Source organism: Lepidochelys kempii, chromosome 8, assembly GCF_965140265.1.
Source record: "Lepidochelys kempii isolate rLepKem1 chromosome 8, rLepKem1.hap2, whole genome shotgun sequence".
In the NCBI taxonomy this organism is placed as follows: Eukaryota; Metazoa; Chordata; order Testudines; family Cheloniidae; genus Lepidochelys; species Lepidochelys kempii.
Genome location: NC_133263.1, coordinates 43,736,735 through 43,760,835, shown reverse-complemented (window position 1 = coordinate 43,760,835; position 24,101 = coordinate 43,736,735). Strand labels below are relative to the sequence as shown.

Sequence of the window (24,101 nt, the reverse complement as noted above, 5' to 3'; positions counted from 1 at the left end):
GAAGCTTTTAACACCTTGAATGTCCCTTTCATTCTCCTATCACAAACTTGCATTTGTAGGAAGTCCTGGTGAAGGCTGATGCTCTGTACTGTCAAGGGACCTAAAATTTGTCCTGTCTCTGTTTTCAAAGTCTGTATAATTCTTTGTCTCTCTCTTTCCTCCTCAAAACAAAGGTTTCAGTGTAACTTCAAAAAGCCAGCTGTCTAGTACTTTTGAGCAGCTCTGCAATAACAAACTAGTGCACAGTTGCCAGGGCAGAACCATTTCAAATATCAAGTTTTCAAGTGGCTGTTATAAGCAGTGAGCAAAATAATGCTCTATGAAAATTAACAAAAATACCTTTTGTAACACTGTCGGGAGTCGCTCACGACCGTGAGTGCCTACCTCAGGACAGACTGTCCAAAGAAGTGCAGACATCCCAAATTGGTGGCATGTTCTATAATTAGATTTCACTGAGCCAGTAACAAATGTGAACTCCTGGGTCACTGTAACAGTCTTACCATGGAATCATAGACCGTCTGCTTTCACACTCCTGTTTATCTTGCCACCCAGGCAAGCTGGACTATGTGCTAAATGGTCACTTACACTAACAAACACAAATATTCCAGACTACACCCAGTCCCAAGAGACTAGTCACTCACCCAGGTGGATTTACATCCTAGATTTCACACCAAAGACGATGCTTATAGCCAATTCTGTAGTAAACTAACTAATGCTTATTATCTAGGAAAAAGAAATGATAGTTTTTAGAGGTTAAAGCAGGTAAAATATATGTACATGTGAGTAAAGGTCTGTAATTGCAAATGGTGGCAGAGATGTAGTAATCTGCTAGTTTCCCAAAAGTATCTCAGGGCTACCCAGAATAAGTCTCTTGATCTCCATCTTCTTGTTCAGTTATTCTCCCCTGTTAGAATCCAAACAGTCCAGAGATGATAAACTTTTCTTTGTGTCAACAAATTGACAGTTCGGCTACACATATGGGCTCTTTGATAACAGAGAGAGCAGAATGCATTTTGAGTCTTTGATCTCTGATCATCACATATAATGACCACCTGCTTTGAAATGCGCAAGATTTGGTATTTTCGTGTTAAAGTTTTTCATTTACATTACACAAGGCTCCTTTCTCTTAGGAAGGGTTATTTAGTTACAGGGGTATATACAATGTTGATATTTTCTATTGCATTCTAACAGGATACAGATAAATGAAAACAATGCATGCAACATCCTATTAGTTTTTATGAAGTTTAAACATCAAATACATTCTCATACATTTAACAATCACTTTGATCAATACTAATACGCAAGTGAGTTGGCATGGGCATGAGCTGGCACCTGGGTGGCCAGCATCAAGCCTTTGATTTGCAATATTGTTGGGGTTTTTTAAAGATTATTACTTGAGTTCTGTGTCCTTTAAGCATCTGAGTTTCAAATGCTAATGTAGACAGCAAGCAGCACAAATTAGCCTGTGCATTGCCAAATAGTTTTGGTATGAATATTGTGAAATTTGTTTTTCTCTCAAAGTAATGTGACATTTCTATTATTGTCACCTTAAAAAATAATAGCTTTATGGATCACCAAAAAGAGGCAGCATATCAGTTTGTCGTATTGTAATGTACCCTGTTGGTAGATGGTATTATAAATAAATTCCTGTTTTGGGTATAATTCAATGGACAGAAATGTAGAGTGGATCAAAGTGTCAATAATTAGCTACTATAGAAGGAACATTGGGCTTAGTTTTACTGATGTCAATAATTCATTTTCATCAGAGATTTCCTCTGACCTATAATAAAACAAGAGATTTCATCCCGAGAGACAAAATGTGATAGAATACAGATAGCTATGATGTTAAAAAGTGTAAAAGTCGTGTAACGTTCACTTGTTTAAAATGACCATTTCTTGTTTTTTTGTCATAGTTTTATATATGGACTTTAGCAACCGTTATTCTTATGTCTTCTTGAATTTCTGTGCAGGCTTCATAGGAGGATAATTTTCCATTTGTAATAGAATCTTTGCCACTTTCTCACTAGTCAGGGATTAAGTCATATTCCAGTTTAGTTAATTGTGTTCTGTTTACACAAATGTCTCCTGCAATTTAAACTGTATGTGATATTGTTTTATCACTTCCCATGTCAGTGGTTGGATAGAGTTTGTGTGATCTGTTCGATTCTGTGTTCAGTCCTGAGATGGCAGTACTTCAGTGGTCGGTGAAGTTATTCCTGTGTCTTTGGGATTAAAAAGTATTTTATAAACGTCAAATGCTTGGATTTTAGGGGATGACAGTGTGTCCTCACCAGTTACCAGGGGATTTACACACACAATTCCTGTTGGCAGCTGGAAGAGAGTGTAAATACCCTCTGCATCAAGAGACTGCTTTGACTTTCTCTGGCATGTAAATTATTGGGTTAGTTGATTGTGGATATGCCTTGGCAGCCATTGCTGAGAGCAGCAGATGGGGTTAAGAGTATGTCTGTATCCCCCCTCTCACTGTATGGTGCATAGGCAGAGATTTCAGCACTCAACCCTGCTCCTCTCCTTCCTCATGAAGGGCAAGGGCACTGGGGCCTGATTGCTGTTGCCAGCCCATGGTGATAGGTGCCAAGCCTTTCACCAAAGAAATGCCAGAACTTTGCCTAGTGATGAAGACAGCCTACGTCTTCCCTTGCCTGTGTGTCATCTGTTGAACTCAGAAGCTGATTGGATCAGGGAGTTTATCTTGTTGTCTGTAAAGCTCCTGGCATGCTTCTGGCACAATCTAAGGCTCTAAGCAATAAATAGCAATAAAAGTCTTGGGTGTCTTTTTAGGTTTTTGGTTGCTGTTCACTGTCTTGTGACGTCCCAGGTTTGATTCAGGGTTCTGGCCTCTAGCACTGTGGGCCATGATGGTCTTAGAGTGCTGTGGGTCTTCCAAGTACCATGTGCCCAAGTACCACAGCCTATGTAGCATAAGGCAGAGGGGCGAGAAGGGTGCCTCTCATTTTCCACTAGCAGCATTGTCTCTGAAGGAGTGGTTGTGTTAATTTCCTGCCTATAAGGACACTGGCCATGATGTGGGATAAACATGATATTCCTTCATACCTGGAAAGACAATGTAAGCCCATTCTTATAACATGTCTAAAAGTAATATGTCTTAGTTCTACATTATTGTCCCCATCTCTGGTGATTTACTTTGTGCTATTAAAATATATGTTGTCCTTCAGACCTGTTCAATTAACATTCTCATCACAAGTGTGACCACACAGAGATCAATGAACTTTAAGGAAAAGCAGCCCATTTACTGCCACCCATACACACACACACACTCACTCTCTCTCTCTCTCTCTCTCTCTCTCTCTCTCTCTCTCTCTCTCTCTGTTTTATGTGTAGAACTCAATCTTGTTTTGTTCTGCTTTGAAAGATTAAAAGCTGCAAGCAGAACTGAGGTCACTGGTAAAATGCTGGTGGCACTAGAGAGATCAGTGTAATTGTTAAAGTAATAAGTAAAGCAGTCACCTTTAAATGCCAGTAAATCAATCTACTGTGTGCAAGATCAAACACAGCAAATAAGTAATGGCAAGGAACTGCCAAATGAACCTTAACAGAAACTCATTAACACTTAGATGTGAATAGCTTATCATTTGGTTTCAGAATTTTATGAAAATATTTATACTCGTCACATGTTGACCAAAACATTTCTCTATTTTAAATGGATTTTCCCTAAAGCATGTCTGCATGTGAAGTTAGTACAGAATAAGCTAGGGTGTGGATTTAAAGAGCAGTAGTTATTTAACATTGACTCCTTTGGTGGATTCTCATTCTGCGCTGAGGGCTTGTCTACACTGGCATGCTAATTCGGTGTCACTGGAGTCAATAGCAGCATGCTCTCCTGTCAACTTCAGTACTCCACCTCCCCGAAAGGTGGAAGCTAAGTTGGTGGGAGAGCATCTCCCACTGACATAGTGCAGTGTAGACCTAAGTTAGGTTGATGTAAGCTATGTTGCTTGAGGGGCGGGAGGGATTTTTTCACACCCCTCAATGACAAAACTTACATTCATACAATCATAGAATATCAGGGTTGGAAGGGACCTCAGGAGGTCATCTAGTCCAACCCTCTGCTCAAAGCAGGACCAATCCCCAACTAAATCATCCCAGCCAGGGCTTTTGGGCCTTAAAAACCTCCAAGGATGGAGATTCCACCACCTCCCTAGGTAACCTATTTCAGGGCTTCACCACCCTCCAAGTGAAATAGCTTTTTCTAGTATCCAACCTAGACCTCCCCCACTGCAACTTGAGACCATTGCTTCTTGTTCTGTCATCTGCCACCACTGAGAACAGCCTAGCTCCATCCTCTTTGGAACCCCCCTTCAGGTAGTTGAAGGCTGCTATCAAATCCCCCCTCACTCTTCTCTTCTTTTGCAGACTAAATAAGCCCAGTTCCCACAGCCTCTCCTCATGAGTCATGTGCCCCAGCCCCCTAATAATTTTCGTTACCCTCTGCTGGACTCTCTCCAATTTATCCACATCCTTTCTGTAGTGGGGGCCCCAAAACTGGATGCAGTACTCCAGATGTGGCCTCATCTGTTCGAATAGAGGGGAATAATCACTTCCCTTGATCTGCTAGCAGTGCTCCTATTAATGCAGCCCAATGTGCTGTTAGCCTTCTTGGCAACAAGGGCACACTGTTGACTCATATCCAGCTTCTCGTCCACTGTAATCCCCAGGTCCTTTTCTGTAGAATTGCCACTTAGCTAGTCGGTCCCTAGCCTGTAGCAGTGCATGGGATTCTTCTGTCCTAAGTGCAGGAGTCTGCACTTGTCCTTGTTGAACCTCATCAGATTTCTTTTGGCCCAATCCTCTAATTTGTCTAGGTCACTCTGGACCCTATCCCTTCCCTCCAGCATATCTACCTCTCCCCGCAGCTTAGTGTCATCCGCGAACTTGCTGAGGATGCAATCTATCCCATCATCCAGATCATTAATAAAGGTGTTGAACAAAACCGGCCCCAGGACCAAGCCCTGGGGCACTCTGCTTGATACCGACTGCCAGCTAGACATTGAGCCCTTGATCACTGCCCTTTGAGCCCAACGATCTAGCCAGCTTTCTATCCATCTAATAGTCCATTCATCCAATCCATGCTTTTTTTAATTTGCTGGCAAGAATATTGTGGGAGACTGTATCAAAAGTTTTGCTATAGTAAAGATATATCGCGTCCACTGCTTTCCTCCTATCCACAGAGCCAGTTATCTCATCATCGAAAGCAATCAGGTTGATCAGGCATGACTTGCCCTTGGTGAATCCATGTTGACTGTTCCTGATCACCTTCCTCTCCTCCAAGTGTTTTTAAAATGGTTTTTTTGAGGATCTGCTCCATGATTTTTCCCAGGGACTGAGGTGAGGTTGACCATTCTGTAGTTCCCCAAATTCCCCTTCTTCCCTTTTTTAAAGATAAGGCCACAAGCTGACTACTAGGCCAGCAGCCTTTCCTGCTACAAGTAGCTATTTCACTTCAGATCTGGACCTGAACTTATTCTGTATTACTTTCCTATGTAAAGAAGCCCTTAATTTAAGGAACCTCTGATGTAAAGTGTTTAACTTCCAGATCTTGGTGGCAAATAAATGAACCTATCTGATTTCATGTTGGTTGTACACATAAACAAATCTGTGCCCATGAACAATCCATTGTCATGGCATGAATGCACGTTTTTCTTTGTAGGAAGAACTCTAAGAAGTTGAGTTTTTTTTTTTTAAATAGTGCAGTGGAGTACATACAAAAATCGACTCTCATAGAGTGTGATTTTAGGGAGGGCTCAGCTCTCCCAATTCTTGTTAAGTCAATCCTTACAGATCACTCACATGTTATATTAAGCAGCACATGTGCATTGTGCATAGAGTCTATGTCAGTCAGGTGGGATTTCGTAATTTCTCATCAAAACTGGCAAGTTAAAAGGGATTGTATAATAAACAAGTTTTAGGATAGGTCTATTCTGGTTCCTAGATCTCCTGACAACTTCCGTTGAAAAAAGCAGATTGGTTGTTTACAGCAGTTTTTTTTCCCTGTGAATGATTTATCTGTGGATTGATTTCTTGCAATGGGGTAAAGAGCTTCTGTTTCAGTTGGACAAGCTACTGGACCATCTCAGCAGGTCTTTTCACAACCATGAGTGGTCCATTCATCTGGACATAATAAACAACATTTTCCAACAGTGCGGATATCCCCAAGTTGACTTGTTCACCACAGGGAGCAACTGGAAGTGCCTGCAATTCTGCTCCTTCCTGAGCCACAACCCGGGCGCTCTCTCAGATGCGTCCCTCCTTCCATGGAGGGATCATCTCCTCTATGCTTTCCCTTCTATCCTACTCATCCACAGGGTCCTCCTCAAGATCCAGAGTGACAGGGCCTCAGTCATCCTGGTGGTGCCAGCATTGGTAAATCATGTTGCTGGAACTGTCGGTGGAGATGCCGTTAATTCCAGATCTCATCACTCAATATTGTGGACGGCTCCAGCAGCCCAATCTCGAATCTCTTCGCCTCGTGGCTTGGAAGCTGCGTGGCTGAATCTGACTGAATTGCATATTCAGACCGTGTTAGAGAAGTTCTTCTTGGTAGTAGAAAACCTTCAACCAGGGCTACCTACTCAGCCAAGTGGAAGCAATTCTCGATATGGTGTTTGCAGAGCTGTATCCCTCTGACTAAGTCTTAAATTCCATTTATCTTGAACTACCTGCTTAAGCTGAAACAGCAGGGTCTGTCACAATCATCGATAAAGGTTCACTTGGCTGCCATCTTAGCGTTTCACCCAGGAGAGGCTGACCTCTCCATCTTTGCTAACCTGATGGTGTCAGAGTTCCCTCCCCACTCTGAACTCTGGGGTACAGATGTGGGGACCTGCATGAAAGACCCCCTAAGCTTATTTTTACCAGCTTAGGTTAAAAACTTCCCAAAGGCCCAAATCCTTTCCTTGTCCTTGGACGGTATTGCTACCACCACCAAGTGATTTAGACAAAAATTCAGGAAAAGGGTCACTTGGAGTCCCTTGTTCCCCAAAATATTCCCCCAAGCTCTTTCACCCCCTTTCCTGGGGAGGCTTGAGAATAATGTATCGACCAGACCCTTTGTCCCTAGGACACTGAAAATCAAACAGGTACTTAAAGGAAGAACTTTATTTAAAGAAAAAAGTAAAAGAATCACACCTGCAAAATCAGGATGGAAGGTGACTTTACAGGGTAATAAAAAGATTTAAACACAGAGGATTCCCCTCTAGGCTCTGCTTCAAAGTTACAAAAAAACAGGAATAAAACTCCCTCTTAGCATAGGGAAAATTCACACGCTAAAACAAAAGATAACCTAATGCATTTCCTCGCCTTTACTTACAATTTCTATAATTTTAGATATGTTTTCAGGAGATGTTTTAGCTGCTTGGTCTCTCTTTCCGTCCAGAGAGGGAACAACCAAAGAGAGCACAAACAAAACCTCTTCCGCCCCCCTGCCTCCCCCCCCCCCCCGATTTGAAACTATCTTCTTTCCTTATGGATCCTTTTGGTCAGGTGCCAACCAGGTTATTTGAGCTTCTTAACCCCTTACAGGTAAAGTGATTCTGTACCTCTGGCCAGGAGGGATTTTATGTTACCGCATACATGAAGGTTGTTACCCTTCCCTTTATATTTATGACAGATGGTGCAGCATTTGCTTAAAGGACTAGACAGATTATACCCTCAGATCCGGCTGCCAACCCCGGCCTGGGACCTTAATCTGGTGCTCTCAAGGCTGATGGAGCCTCCATTCGAGGCCTTAGTGACGTGCTCACTGCTCTGTCTATCATATAAAGTGGATTTCCCGGTCATAACTTCAACCAGAAGGGTGTTTGAGCTAAAGGCCCTCACATCTGACCTTCCTTATATCATCTTTTACAAGGACAAGTGCAGCTCCAATCACACCCAGTGTTCCTCCCAAAGGTGGTCTCCAACTTCAACGCCAACCAAGACACATTTCTCCCAGTCTTTTTCCCAAAGCCTCATGCCAACAGCCAGGAGCTTGTCCTTCTCCTTGTCTGCTCCCTGGATGTTCAGCGGGCTTTGGCTTTTTAAATTGAACGAACAAACAAACCTGTTCTGCAAGTCGAACTAGCTGTTTGTTGCGGTGCCAGACAGGATGAAGGGTCTCCTGGTGTCCTCCCAGAGAATATCCTCTTGGATCACATCCTGTATCCGGGTATGCTGCGACCTAGCCAAGGTTCCTGCCCCTGCTCTGACAGTGCATTCCACCAGAGCTCAGGTGTCTTCAGCAGCCTTGCTGGCCCAGGTCCTGAACCAGGAAATCTATAGAGTGGCAACATGGTCCTCAGTGCACACATTCACTTCCCATTATGCTATCACCCAGCATACCAGGGATGAAGCAGCATTCGGCGGAGCTGTGCTTCAATCAGCGATTCCATGAACTCCAACCCTACTTCCTAGGTAAGGCTTGGGAGTCACCTAATTGGAATAGATATGAGCAAGCACTCGAAGAAGAAACTGTTACCTACCTTCTCGTAACTGTTGTTCTTTGAGATGTGTTGCTCATATCTATTCCAAACCCACCTGCCTTGCCCTCTGTCGGAGTAAACAAGAAGGAACTGGAGAGATGGCGGGTTGGCAGGGCCCTATCTGCAGTGCCATGAAGGTGTGACTTCAGGGGGCTCCACTGCCTACCTGACTGGTTCTGCTAGGGAAAAACCTTCTGGTGATTTGTGCACGCACACACCTAATTGGAATGGACATGAGCCACACATCTCGAAGAACAACAGTTACAAGAAGGTAGGTAACCGTTTCTTCACTCCTCCATTGCCACTATTGATTTCACAGTTTTATCACTTCATGTATTAGAGTTATCATACTCGATCCATAGTTCATGTTGTAACTTGCCTTCTACTTTAAGGCTCCTTTGACAACTTCCCCCGTTCCCACCTCAAATTCCTTAAACATTAGCACAAATTCTCCTGTTGGTGGCCTTCTGCCAAAGGAAAATTGTGGGGAAATTTTTAGATTAATTGGGTAAGGTGTTTCAGAGATGTGAAAGTTTAAAAAAACACGATTTTCCCCCGTTTTTGTTAAAATGTTTTTTGGAACATCATATTTTCAGAAGTGGCTTGGCTTGTGACTCCACTTTGTTTCATTCCTTTGCTCTCAATAAGATCAGCTGTCTTGGAATGTTTTTTAGAAATTTTGTTGATTTTTTTTTTTGTTTGTTTGCTACAGTTTTTTTTCTGTGAGGATGGAGGCGCTAGTCTGGTTTCTGCTGAAATCAGTGGGAGCTTTACCATTTGACTTTATTAGGCAGTAGATCAGATGCTGTGTAAGCTCTTCATGGACTTGGTAAGGTTAGCACTTTGACTGAGGGACTCGTACAAATCAGCACCCTCTGAATGTGATGTTAGTTTGCAGCCAAAGCAGCTAAGCTTCAGAGCTGATAGACTCCTTTCTGCAGCGTTATTCTCCTACTTTTTACCAAACTCTTTCTAGTCGCAGCTTTTCTGACCTAATGTTTCTAAGAGAGTATAACTGTTTTGCTTAACTTTATTTTCCCTGTTAAATAAGTTCTTTAAAGACTTAATCAGAAAAATCGTATAGTTATTGACCTTTAATGAATTTCAGGGCTCACTAGTAAAGTATATATTGCACCCATGGACACATGGTTTCAAAAGGTCAGCGTGACAGCTCTTTAGAATTTGCATAATTATGTTCACCACAGCTTTCTGAACAAAAATAGCAAATGCTTGCCCTTTTGAAATATTCTGCTTCTGCTCTCTACCTAGCTTCTATTAAATAGTTGCTCCATTAAGGTAGCTCTTCAGTGATTATTCCCCTCTATTCGGCACTGGTGAGGCCACATCTGGAGTACTGCATCCAGTTTTCAGCCCCCCCCCCCCACTACAGAAAGGATGTGGACAAATTGGAGAGAGTCCAGCAGAGGGCAACGAAAATGATCAGGTGGTTGGGGCACATGACTTACAAGTAGAGGCTGAGGGAACTGGTCTTGTTTAGTCTGCAGAAGAGAAGAGTGAGGCGGGATTTGATAGCAGCCTTCAACTACCTGAAAGGGGGTTCCAAAGAGGATGGATCTCGGCTGTTCTCAGTGATAGTAGATGACAGAACAAGAAGCAATGGTCTCAAGTTGCATTGGAGGAGGTCTAGGATGGATATTAGGAAACACTATTTCAGTAGGGGGGTGGTGAAGCCCTGGAATGGGTTACCTAGGTAGGTGGTGGAATCTTAGAGGTTTTTAAGGCTCGGCTTGACAAAGTCTTGGCTGGGATGATTTAGTTGGTGCTATTCCTGCTTTGAGCAGGGGGTTGGACTAGATGACCTCCTGAGGTCTCTTCCAACCCTAATCTTTTATGATTTTAAGTACATAGGAAACTGATACTGGCTGAGTAAGACGATTGGGGACTAGCATCTGCAGTGGTGGGAAACTGGGACTGGAAGTGGGTTAGGGCAGTAGGAATGGGGAAACTGAGAGCCAGGAGGAGGTCATGGCGGGGGGCAGGAGGGGAAGAGACAGATCTGACAAAAATTTGGGGTTTGAGAGAAGAACTTGGACTAGCTGGGTAAAGAGGCAGGGGCCAGGAGCCAGGATGAGGTTGGGGGGACTGAAATTGGATGAAGAGCCAGCAGGGGGGAGCTGGGTCTGTCTGGGCAAAGAGACTCTGTGTGTGTGCAGTTAGAGATTGGGAGTATGGCAGGAGATTAGGAGTTAGTGAGCCTGGGGGGGGGAGAGGGAGGGAGGGACAGGGACTGGGATGAGAAGTCTGAGAGGTAGAGACTGGGACTGGGTAATCTAAGATAATGGTGCTGGGATAAGGAGCCAGGAATGGGGAAGCGATAGAACTGGGTCAAGGATAGGTTGGAGTAGACCACGAGGCAAAAGGAGTCAAGTTTAGCAGGAAATGGGCAGAAGACTACAGCCTGGAATGTAACCGAGGATTCCTTAGTCTCACCATTCCTCTGGTGTCAGCAAATACCCATGAAACCTACTAGCAAAATCTCTCATCTGCCTTTAGGGCTGGTCTGCATAGAGGATAACTGTGGGGTATGTAAGAGTTAAGTAAAGACCTGGGGAACTGCTAGCATGGTAATAGGGAGTGAGGCACAGACATGCACTGTTTCTTCACTTGATAAAGTGCCATCCCTCTCCCTTCCCTTCTGCTTGTTAAGGATAGATAAGCGGTGCAGCTGCATGAGAAATATGGTTGTTTAAAGAATACCCTTTGTGTAAAGAAGTGTTATCTCCCCCCACTTCCTTTTCCAGCTACATAAACGAGCTCGGGGTCATGGCCCCTTCCTCCCTTCCCTGCAAACTGCTGATTAAGGGAACTTGTGGCTGCAGTTACTGCCAAGAAATGTATCTTCAAAGTTTGGAAATGGGGGGTCCCTATGCGCTGCCACCCTCCCCCCACCTCCAGGATTGTCAGGATTGGCCAGCCATCCAGGGGTGGGTGGAAGCTTCCCAGGCATCCAAATACTCCCAGGATAAGAAAAACTCTGTTTTGTTGCAGGCTCTGTGTGAGGGTGTGTCAGGTTTATGGGAGGAGGTTACCAGTCTTAAAAGCAAAATGGAAACCTTGCAGCAAATTGCTGAGGAATAGCTCATGATAAGTCATCAGTGTGCTGGCAGTCAAAATGGCTGAAATTGTGTGGATGATTTTAATCGTCTTAAGTTAGAGAACCTGACTGTGAAGGGTCAAATAGATGCCTTAAAGCAAAATTCTTGTTCCCCATTTATCCACCCCCCTAGCCCCTCCTGCTTATAAAGACCCGAATTTACCCCCGTCTCTCACACTTTTGGTTTTCTGAAGTTTTAATGGATGGTACTTTGCACACTTAGTGAAAAGTTTGTTTGGACAAAGCATGACAGAAGTCCGCTGCATTCCATTGAAATTTTTAAAGTAAAAGGTCCATAGGTGACCATGGAAACAAATATTTTTCTGCCTTTTAAAATAACTCCAAGGTAAAGGAAGCACAGGGTGAGGCAGCTGTGTGTTGCAGGGTGGCTATGTCGTTAGAGGCAAAATGTACCACCTTAAAAAAATTACTTTAAATTGCTTACTTTTGCATTTAAGTGAAGAGTTACAAGTAGCTTTTGTAAAAATTAATACTACAAAATTTGGAGAGAAGTAAATGGTTGGGAGTTATGGAAATGTTAAATGTTAACAGTTCTAAAAATGTTAGAGTAACAGTTTAATGTCATTAAAAAAAAGTTTGTGGTTTAAGAATAAAACAGTTATGTAAATGTAAATATATGTGCAACTTGGTACTGTCACATTGGGTGAAATCCTGGTAGTTAAACAAATTATACATGGGGGTCAGGTGGCTACTACCACCACTATGACAGGTTTCAGAGTAGCAGCCGTGTTAGTCTGTATCCGCAAAAAGAAAAGGAGTATACATTCGATACATGCATCCGATGAAGTGAGCTGTAGCTCACAAAAGCTTATCCTCAGATAAATTTGTTAGTCTCTAAGGTGCCACAAGTCCTCCTTTTCTTTTTACCACTGCTATGTTTTTGTCCCCAGGAGCCTTTACAGCTATTCTGAAGGAAAGTGGGCCCTTTTCCCACAGAAATGGTTGCTAAAGAAATATAAGGTGTTTCCACTGAAACTTGACTGCCTCCAATTGTACAAGATGGGTCAGCCTGCTCATTCTCTAACAATAACAATTTACTACTGCTATCAGTTACTCCATTAGCTCAAGTGGCAGAGGTCTGTGCATTGGATCTAAAGATTCTAATCCTGCTGCTGGCCCATGTGTGTCAACACGATGCCCCATGATGAAATTGCCTGTGCAACCTTAATTCAGTTGCCTTATGCATATGTATTATGCTAGTCTTTAACTACAAGATTACCTGCTATTTTTTCCCCAAAGGACCCCTGTCTCTCTATGAAAGGGAAGCCAATTCTATGAATTTGCTGAGGTGCTGGTTAGATTTTAAAACTGAACTCTGACAAACTAGATTTCCCAGTTTGAAATGTGCTGTAACCAAAACAGGGATAGAATTTAATTAGGATAACCCCTTTTTATTGATTGCAGTGAGCATTAGTTTACTAATTATAATGTGAGGTTCTTTTCAGGTCAGCTTGTATCTTGGACAGTGTTTCTCAAATAAGTTTGATCAGTTCACCAAGAACCACATAAATATACAATATACAGTTCATCAATCAAATGTAACTACTGTACAACATATATTCTAGGCCAGGGGTTCTCAAACTTCTTTACTGGTGACCCCTTTCACAAAGCAAGCCTCTGAGTGCGACCCCGCCTTATAAATTAAAAACACTTTTTTATATGTTTAACACCATTATAAATGGTGGAGGCAAAGTGGAGCTGGGGTGGAGGTTGACAGCCCGCGATCCCCCCCAATGTAATAACCTTGCGACCCCCTGAGGGGTCCCGACCCCCAGTTTGAGAACCCCTGTTTATACTGAATAAACAAATCCAAACTTGTAGGCAGTTGTCATAAACAATAGTGCGGTCAATCAGTTATACCAGAGAACAATATACATCCTCAAGAGTTTTTTGCATTAATTGAAAATAATCTGTTATCAGTTCTTTAGTATCAAATACGTTTGTCAGCCTTCCAGTCATTCTCCAAGGAGTAAGGATGCACTTTGTCTTAAGGCACTTTTGTGAATATGATCCTAGTTATTTCTAGTGTTTGGTTTGAAAGAGACCAGTTTAAAATATAAAAAGCAATTGCCTAAAGTTATATTTTGAGGTATTTGTTAAGCTGTAACAGGGTGGTGGGCAAAGGGTTGCAGATTCCCTCGTTAGTGGAACCAATTAGAATGGGCTGGACATAACCTGGCCCTAACTGGGGAGACAGACACAGCTGCTACCTAATGAGCCTGGGGCTGCATAAAAGCCTCAGGGGAAGAAAGCCAGGGAAGAGCAGGAGAAAAGGAAAAAGGCAGGGAATGGAAGCAGGGAGGTAGCTCTCCCCTCCCTCCTGCCTGCAGATGGTGAAGAGCTACTTGTACATGTTGAAATGGTGGTGGGAACAAGCCTGAGAATAAAGTGCACCAGTGGTTACTAAACCCAGGATCTCAGAGTTACTTTGTGAACCTAGCAGAGGCAAAAGCCGAGGGGGCCCTGCCACACTCTGCTACATAGGCCGATGTACTTGGACTTATAAACATGCATATAGTATTAGTAAAAATCCAAAATACCATTCCTTCAGGTCTTGCCAGAAAGAGCATAGACTCACCAAGGAACTTTCAGTTACTTTAAAGAACAAAAAGAGAAATTCATTTTCTGAAATGAAACCTCACTACTTCTTCTCAGGCCAGAGATAGGGGAGAGTCTATCCATAGCACTTCTGGTTTTGCAGCTTCTTTGATGGGTTCAGCAACTCCACTTAGTCCTGTAACCCTGGAGGAGGAAAGAAGCCTCCCAGGGGTCAACAAAGTCTGGGGTCCCACACAGTGACCTCAGGTTTTATGCTATTTTTCAGGGTTAGTTGGAGGATGGCAATCCTTTTATTTCCTATTGGACACTGGTTAACAGCTCTTAGATTTCAGCTTTCTGTTTCTCTGCTGCCTCTGTTGATATAAGTAGATGGTGTCAGCATTTAAAAAATTTCTTTGATGTTTCTACCAATTGGAAGGTTTTTATGTTTCATTCATTTCATGGATTGTAATTCTGTATTTTCTTGTATTGCCTAGGCTGTTAATTGGAGTCCCTCATCTTTAAGCAATTTCTTTTAACAATTCAAAATTGTACCCTGGTTAAGGGCTTATATCTTTCAATATCCCCCTTTCCTTGTGCTGTGCTGTTCAAGAAAGCCAAGAAAGCCAAGGAATGTGTGGGCCCCTTACTGAATGAGGGAGGCAACCTAGTGACAGAGGATGTGGAAAAAGCTAATGTACTCAATGCTTTTTTTGCCACTGTTTTCACTAACAAGGTCAGCTCCCAGACTGCTGCGCTGGGCATCACAAAATGCGGAAGAGATGGCCAGCCCTCTGTGGAGATAGAGGCGGTTAGGGACTATTTAGAAAAGCTGGACGTGCACAAGTCCATGGGGCCGGACGAGTTGCATCCGAGAGTGCTGAAGGAATTGGCGGCTGTGATTGCAGAGCCACTGGCCATTATCTTTGAAAACTCGTGGCGAACCGGGGAAGTCCCGGATGACTGGAAAAAGGCTAATGTAGTGCCAATCTTTAAAAAAGGGAAGAAGGAAGATCCTGGGAACTACAGGCCAGTCAGCCTCACCTCAGTCCCTGGAAAAATCATGGAGCAGGTCCTCAAAGAATCAATCCTGAAGCACTTGCATGAGAGGAAAGTGATCAGGAACAGCCAGCATGGATTCACCAAGGGAAGGTCATGCCTGACTAATCTAATCGCCTTTTATGATGAGATTACTGGTTCTGTGGATGAAGGGAAAGCAGTGGATGTATTGTTTCTTGACTTTAGCAAAGCTTTTGACACGGTCTCCCATAGTATTCTTGTCAGCAAGTTAAGGAAGTATGGGCTGGATGAATGCACTATAAGGTGGGTAGAAAGCTGGCTAAATTGTCGGGCTCAACGGGTAGTGATCAATGGCTCCATGTCTAGTTGGCAGCCGGTATCAAGTGGAGTGCCCCAAGGGTCGGTCCTGGGGCCGGTTTTATTCAATATCTTCATAAATGATCTGGAGGATGGTGTGGATTGCACTCTCAGCAAATTTGCAGATGATACTAAACTGGGAGGAGTGGTAGATACGCTGGAGGGGAGGGATAGGATACAGAAGGACCTAGACCAATTGGAAGATTGGGCCAAAAGGAATCTGATGAGGTTCAATAAGGATAAGTGCAGGGTCCTGCACTTAGGACGGAAGAACCCAATGCACAGCTACAGACTAGGGACCGAATGGCTAGGCAGCAGTTCTGCAGAAAAGGACCTAGGGGTGACAGTGGACGAGAAGCTGGATATGAGTCAGCAGTGTGCCCTTGTTGCCAAGAAGGCCAATGGCATTTTGGGATGTATAAGTAGGGGCATAGCGAGCAGATCGAGGGACGTGATCGTTCCCCTCTATTCGACATTGGTGAGGCCTCATCTGGAGTACTGTGTCCAGTTTTGGGCCCCACACTTCAAGAAGGATGTGGATAAATTGGAGAGAGTCCAGCGAAGGGCAACAAAAATGATTAGGGGACTGGAACACATGAGTTATGAGGAGAGGCTGAGGGAGCTGGGATTGTTTAGCCTGCAGAAGAGAAGAATGAGGGGGGATTTGATAGCTGCTTTCAACTACCTGAAAGGGGGTTCCAAAGAGGATGGCTCTAGACTGTTCTCAATGGTAGCAGATGACAGAACGAGGAGTAATGGTCTCAAGTTGCAGTGGGGGAGGTTTAGATTGGATATTAGGAAAAACTTTTTCACTAGGAGGGTGGTGAAACACTGGAATGCGTTACCTAGGGAGGTGGTAGAATCTCCTTCCTTAGAGGTTTTTAAGGTCAGGCTTGACAAAGCCCTGGCTGGGATGATTTAACTGGGAATTGGTCCTGCTTTGAGCAGGGGGTTGGACTAGATGACCTTCTGGGGTCCCTTCCAACCCTGATATTCTATGATTCTATGATTCATGTCACTTCAGTAGTGCAACAATAATTTAGAAAGTAAAATAAAAATCTTTTATAAGTAATTCCTCTAAATTTAGTAGTCCTAGTCCATACGTTCTTTGACTTCACATCCTTAGGGTTTACAATGGAACAAGAGAGATCCACACATAGAGAGATGGTTTATCTGATTCAAAAGGCAGATAAATGTACAGCTTCTAATTCTGGGTGAAAGACATTGAAGGAACAATATGGTATTTGATTAATAAGACAGACAAATGCACACTTTATAAGTTGGGGTGAAAAGGTGTCTTGGATTTATTTGGGGAATCAAAGAAATTGGTCCCTTGACACAGCAAGCTGTTCATAACCGCTTTAAACTCTTGGTTCACTCACAGTATGGAATGGTCCACTTTGCATAGGTCAGCAGCATGTTTCTCTGCTTGGCAACATTTGAGATTCTTTTTAGCTAGACAGGGAGGGAGAGAAAACTTTCATCTTTATATAAATTATGAGAGATTCTTGCCTGGGCACTTAACAGTAGTCTTATTTTTAGACATCTCAATTTCTATTCTTGGAGGAGTAGAACCTCAAACTTTAGCTTATTTGTGGTCTCTTAGACAACTTGTCTCACATTACATTTTTTTTATTGACTTTATTTCTAGGTGGAGATCAGAGCTAGAAGGACCCTATTTTGGGATAAACAAAGGTGTTGTGTAGCTTTTCCGATTTTTGAGGGCTGGGAGGAATTGATAGTTATTATCCATATATTCCAGGATATTTGTCTTCTATACCTCCCACATCATTTAGTGCACAGAGATGGACATGCCCTGGGAATGAATCAGGGTTGTGTAGTAAATCAGACTGTTGTCTGTAGGACTTCTGCCTCATTTGTTGTGGAATTTGGAAGGTGTGGGGGTTAACTGGGTTGAGGGGAGCTAACAGAAGTGTAATAACCATGCGTGTAGTCTTTGTGGTGTTGTCAGTTACACTTTGCTCTAAATGCTTTGCACCTTTCAGGAATAAATAAATGATGCTTTATACTGAAGAAGCTGTTTTGGTATCACTGCAAACATCTACAGTCACTGAGAAAAAAGGCTTACAGGAGCTAATGTCACTGGACCTGCTGGAGGAGTCATGGTTGATCTCTGCAGGGGTGCAAGGACTGAGACCTGGCTCCTGTGGGGGTGTACGCGCTGAGACCCTGAGAAGGGACAGGAATGCAGTTAGCCTGGTAACCAAGACGATCACTAATTGTGTGTTCCTCGTTTTCTGGGTGCCCAATTTGAGGAGGTCATAGAATCATAGAAGATTAGGGTTGGAAGAGACCTCAGGAGGTCATCCAGTCCAACCCCCTGCTCAAAGCAGGACCAACACCAACTAAATCATCCCAGCCAAGGCTTTGTCAAGCTGGGCCTTAAAAACCTCTAAGGATGGAGATTCCACCACCTCCCTGGGTAACACATTCCAGTGCTTCACCACCCCCCTACTGAAATAGTGTTGCCTAATATCCATCCTAGACCTCCTCCAATGCAACTTGAGACCATTGCTTCTTGTTCTGTCATCTGCCACCACTGAGAACAGCCTAGCTCCATCCTCTTTGGAACCCCCCTTCAGGTAGTTGAAGGCTGCTATCAAATCCCGCCTCACTCTTCTCTTCTGCAGACTAAACAAGACCAGTTCCCTCAGCCTCTACTTGTAAGTCATGTGCCCCAACCACCTGATCATTTTCGTTGCCCTCTGCTGGACTCTCTCCAATTTGTCCACATCCTTTCTGTAGTGGGCGGGGGGGGGGGGGGGGGCTGAAAACTGGATGCAGTACTCCAGATGTGGCCTCACCAGTGCCAAATAGAGGGGGAATAATCACTTCCCTTGATCTGCTGGCAACGCTCCTACTAATGCAGCCCAATATGCCGTTAGCCTTCTTGGCAACAAGGGCACACTGTTGACTCATATCCAACTTCTCATCCACAGTAATCCCCAGGTCCTTTTCTGCAGAACTGCTGCTTTGGCTGTTGGTCCTCAGCCTGTAGCGGTGCATGGGATTCTTCCGTCCTAAGTGCAGGACTCTGCACTTGTCCTTGTTGAACCTCATCAGATTTCTTTTGGCCCAAACCTCTAATTTGTCTAGGTCACTCTGGACCCTATCCCTTCCCTCCAGCATATCTACCTCTCCCCGCAGCTTAGTGTCATCCGCGAACGTGCTGAGGGTGCAATCTATCCCATCATCCAGATCATTAATAAAGATGTTGAACAAAACCGGCCCCAGGACCAACCCCTTGGGCACTCCGCTTGATAGCAGCTGCCAACTAGACATTGAGCCCTTAATCGCTACCCGTTGAGCCTGACGATCTAGCCAGCTTTCTATCCACTTTGTAGTCCATTCATCCAATCCATACTTTTTTAACTTGCTGGCAAGAATACTGTGGGAGACCTTATCAAAAGCTTTGCTAAAGTCAAGATATATCGCGTCCACTGCTTTTCCTGTATTCACAGAGCCAGTTTTCTCATCATAGAAGGTAGTCGGCTTGGTCAGGCATCACTTGCCCGTGGAGAATCCATGTTGGCTGTTCCTGATCTTCTTCCTCTCCTCCAAGTGCTTTTAAAATGGTTTTTTTGAGGATCTGCTTCATGATTTTTCCAGGGACTGAGGTGAGGCTGACTGGTCTGTAGTTCCCCAGGTTCTCTTTCTTTCCTTTTTAAAATATGGGCACTATATTTGCCTTTTTCCAATTGTCCAGGACCTCCCCTGATCGCCACAAGTTTTCAAAGATAATGGCCACTGGCTCTGCAATCACATCAGCCAATTTCCTCAGCACCCTCAGATGCATTAGATCTGGACCATGGACTTGTGCATGTCCAGCTTTTCTAAATAGCCCTTAACCTGTTCTTTTACCACTGAGGGCTGCTCGCCTCCTCCCCATACTGTGTTGCCCAGGACAGCAGTGTGGGAGCTGACATTGTCTGTGAAGACCGAGGCAAAAAAGGCATTGAGTACTTCAGTTTTTTCCACATCATCCGTTATTAGGTTGCTCCTCCATTCATTAAGGGTCCCACGGTTTCCCTGACCTTTTTCTTGTTGCTAACATACCTGTATAAACCCTTCTTGTTACCCTTCACATCCCTTGTTAGCTGCAACTCCAATTGGGTTTTGGCCTTCCTGATTACACCCCTGCATGCTTGAGCAATATCTTTATACTCTTCCCTAGTCATGTGACCAAGTTTCCACTTCTTGTAAGCTTCCTTTGTGTTTAAACTCATCAAAGATTTCACTGTTAAGCCAAGCTGGTCGCTTGCCATATTTGCTATTCTTTCTGCACATTGGGATGGTTTGTTCCTGTGCCCTCAATAAGGCTTATTTAAAATACAACCAGCTTTCCTGTGCTCCTTTTCCCCCTCATATTAGCCTCGCAGAGGATCCTGCCTATCAGTTCCCTGAGGGAGTCAAAGTCTGTTTTTCTTAAGTCCAGGGTCCGTATTTTGCTGCTCTCCTTTCTTCCTTTTGTGAGGATCCTGAACTCAATCATGTCATGGTCACTGCTGCCCAGGTTGCCACCCAGTTCGTCTTCCCCTACCAATTCTTCCCTGTTTGTAAGTAGCAGGTTAAGAGGAGAATTGCTGCTGGTTGGTTCTTCCAGTAGTTGCACCAGGAAGTTGTCCCCAACACTCTACCTCGTCTACCTCATCCTCCTGGGCTGGTGGTCTATAACACACGCCCACCACAACATCACCCTTGTTGATCTTGCTTCTATACTTTAACCTAAAGACTCCCAACAGGCTTTTCTCCAGTTTCATACTGGAGCTTTGAGCAGTCATACAGCTCTCTTACATACAGTGCAACTCCTCCACCTTTCCTCCTATACCTGTTCTTCCTGAACAGTTTATACCCATCCATGACGGTGCTCCAGTCATGTAAACTACCCCATCAAGTCTTTGTTATTCCAATCAAATCCAGTCAAATTCCAATCAAATCATAGGTCTGATTTGGAGAATTGCTGAGCGCTCACAGCTGCAACTGAAGTTGATGGGAAGCAATGTTAAGTATTCTTAAAAATCAGTTCCTAGGTGTCCCAAGTTTAGTGGCATTTTTTATCTTAATTTCTCAGTGACTCAAATCCCCATCTGTAAAATAAGGATCATACCTCACCTCACAAGGGTGTTGTGAAGGTGAACTAACTTGTTTGTGAAGCACTCAGATGCTATGTTGAGACCCATAGAAAAGCTTGAGGAAATTAATGATCCTGTCTTCTGATCAGGGGTTGAATAGTGTGCAGTAAATAAGGCCTGAGGGCGCACACTGAACAATGAGGAGAAAACATAATTTTGAATACCTGCTCATTAAGTGAGCCCCATGCAGCCTGTGCAGTTAATGAAGCAGGGATCCTATGTAAAAAGCAGTATGTGATCATATAATTAAATACACTATTATGCTGCAAATGCATGAGCAACCTTAACTGTGGCATTTCCTAACTTTTGAGTGCTTGTTATGGCCACCTTCTTTTACCATATTTGTTTGTGTAATAAAAAATTCACTACCATCACTGCTGGAAAATGTCAGTCGATGCCAGTTTTCTCTCATTTAAATTGCTTTTAACTTGTGCTATCGGTAGGTACTGTAAGCATTTACATTGGATGGAGCCATGCAGTTATGGAGGGTGGGAACAGAGCATGCAGTAGGTCTAAATAAGGTAATATATCACTGTTGCAAATGAGAGTAGATTTTATAACTAGTCACAAACTTAGGCACCAATAGTTGTCTCTCTTGAGGAGATAGTGTTATGAGAAGGGTAAAATACCATGTATATACATGTCACAAATTATTTTAGTAGGTGTGAGAATAACACAGCCACAGTTTCAGGGTTAACTGCAACTCTGAACCCCCACTCCCCCGTCTTTCTAGAGAGCACCCACTTAAGATTTCAGGCTCCCAAACCATTGTCCCGCCACACTAGACGTTTAGGCTTGCAGTCCTGCTGCCCCTCACTGCGATTTCCCAGCAGGTCTGACCGGGGACCAGCAGTTGTGGGTAACCTTTCTCTATAACAGCATACACAAGTTTTGCCAACCAGCCTTCACAAAGTAACCTGCATTTATTTGTAGGACAAAAGCATGATAGAGAAAATATATAAAGAACAATAAACAAACCTACACACATACTAAAAGCCTACCAGAGGTCAGCTCCACCCTAGGGCTCTAGTAGGTGTCAGTCTTTCAAACCCCTGAACTGGGTTTGCTTTCTTGGTTATGAGTTCATGTTGGGGTTCAGATCAAGAACCAGAAACACCTTGGGACAGTCCAGCCATTTCTTTATACATTTGGGTGTTTGATCTTTGGCCTCTTGTAATGCGTAATCACCGGTCAATGGCTATCTTCTCAGGGCAAAGCTTTAAAAGGCTAGGTTTTTGCATAACCAGTGTTGTGGAACTTGAATTAACCACCCAGGAAACCCACCTAATCCTTATTGTCACAAAAGTCCATGCCTGTCTGGGATGTTTCAGTATAGACGTTTGAACACCTTACACATCCCAGGTCTCTCATCTGTCAGAAACACCAGCAATAAGCTATGAACTATAAAGATTCATTTCAAAATTTTCAGTACAGAGTATCAGAACTTTGACTTCCTGTGTGTTTTTATGTGCCATGCAAATCAATGGCCTTTTCTATGCAGGAGGTTGGACAAGATGACAATAATAATCCTTTATGGCCTTAAAATCTATGAAGGATTCAATTAAAATGTAGGATGGCCAATAAGGAAGATAGGAAAAAATCTAAGAGACATGCAGAGGATCACATGACATCAATGTAATATGTATACCATAAGCAAGGGAAAAAACTCTGCCTGAATGTGATAAATTAAACATTGTGGTTATAAAGAAAAGGTGAAATATAAACACAGTGTATTAAGTTACCCATTGGGCCTTAAAACCTAAACATTGTTTGTGGCCTGGAGGCTGAAATAGGAAAAACTCAAGGAAACTGAATGACGCATACCACTAGGGTTTGATGGTGGCTGCTTTAATAAGAAAAACTGGAAGCTTTAGGTCAGATTGAATTTGAAGGTGTTATATAATGTTCTGAATGTCTCAAATCACCTGGGTCAGAAAGACATTCTTAGTTCATCAAGCAGACACAGCTATCTTATGTTCATTGCTTCTCTAGGTCCTGAAGTCCAGCCTTGCCACAGAGTGCTGCCCTCTAGTGGTTTCAGTGCCCTTTGCTGCTGATGGTGCCCTGCTGCAGCCAACCTGTAGGACAGTGGTCCCCAACCTTTTTACCTCGTGCCCCACTTTACCCCTGTCTGCCCCCCCTGGAGCCAGGGCCGGGAGCTGGGCTGTGGCTTCAGGAGAGGGGGACGCAGATGGGGTAAGGGGGCTGGGGACGCAGCTGGGGGTGGGTGAGGGCCCCAAATATGGAGCCGGCAATGCGGGGTCAGGAGTGGAGCAGATAGAATGCTGGGGCATTGCACTCCATGAGAGCTAGTGACCTGTGAGGGGTCAGGGTTGTAGGACTTGCAGAACTGATGAGCTACATTGGGAAGGCTACTCTTCCCATGATTATTTGGGACATTCAGCTTATCATACTAAAACGTTTTGCTCTTACTGGTTTGTCCACCTGGGTCACCTTTAAAAAGTAACTCTAAAAACAAGAACATTTTCTCTCATTTTATTTCAGATAGGCTTTCTGAGATAAAGCACCAGCTGCCTCATGTGTGGTGAGTTGAAGATTATGGAGCTAGGAGAAAACTGTTCCCTGTTTTTGTTCTGTCAGCTTACATGGCAAAATCTTCCTTACGGATGTTACTGAAGCAATGATAGATACGTATGGCATGGGATAACTGAGTTGACACATTTTATCTCCCAAAGAGAAGGAGAGTGATTCTTCATTGAGGAAACAATTAAAAATAAAAACAAATAACCTTTCGTAGTTCATGGTGTTTCTCCTCCTCACACTTCAGCACAAGAAGGAGAAACACTTCCTCTGCAGTAGATGTCAGAAAGCAATGAATGTGTCTGATATTGACTGCTCCCGCCCCACTCTTAGAGTGTGGTGAGAACAATGGATTTTGTCTCTGGGTATTGGTAGTTAAACAATTCCCTATTCAGAAGGTGGCAGGCAGATTGCTATACTATTTTCTTTCAAATTCCATACGCTATTATTTTCAGCATTTCCAGAGATTTATTACATAATGCATGGATTGCCATGGTAATTACTGAAACCTGTGGGAAACAGTGTCAAACATTCATTAAAGAAGAGGAGGCCCAAGGAGGTATGATTGATGTGTGTAAAATTATGAAGGGTTGCAGTGAGTAACTGGCATCAGAACCAGAGTATGCAAACTCCTAGTGTCTCTAGCAGTGGCCAGTCTCTGATGCTTCTGAGGGAGGTGATACTCCTGTCCAGCTGGGCAGTACTGATCCCATGGTGATTGTGCCTTGAAATATGAGTCAGTTCTTCAAGTAGTGCCCCTATTGGTGCTCCGCATCAGGATATGCGTGTGGCTGTGCATGCTTGATGGGAGATTTTTTGTCAGCAGGGTCTGCGCCTGTGTCCGAGACACTCTCGTGC

The 24,101-nt window shown here is 43.6% G+C and overlaps 1 protein-coding gene across 2 annotated transcripts in view; it reads left to right on the top strand.

Moving 5' to 3' along the window:
- The window catches only part of TEDC1 (tubulin epsilon and delta complex 1), a 161,383-nt gene that overhangs the window by 52,219 nt on the left and 85,063 nt on the right, over nucleotides 1–24,101 (top strand). The gene's annotated exons all lie outside the window — the stretch shown is intronic.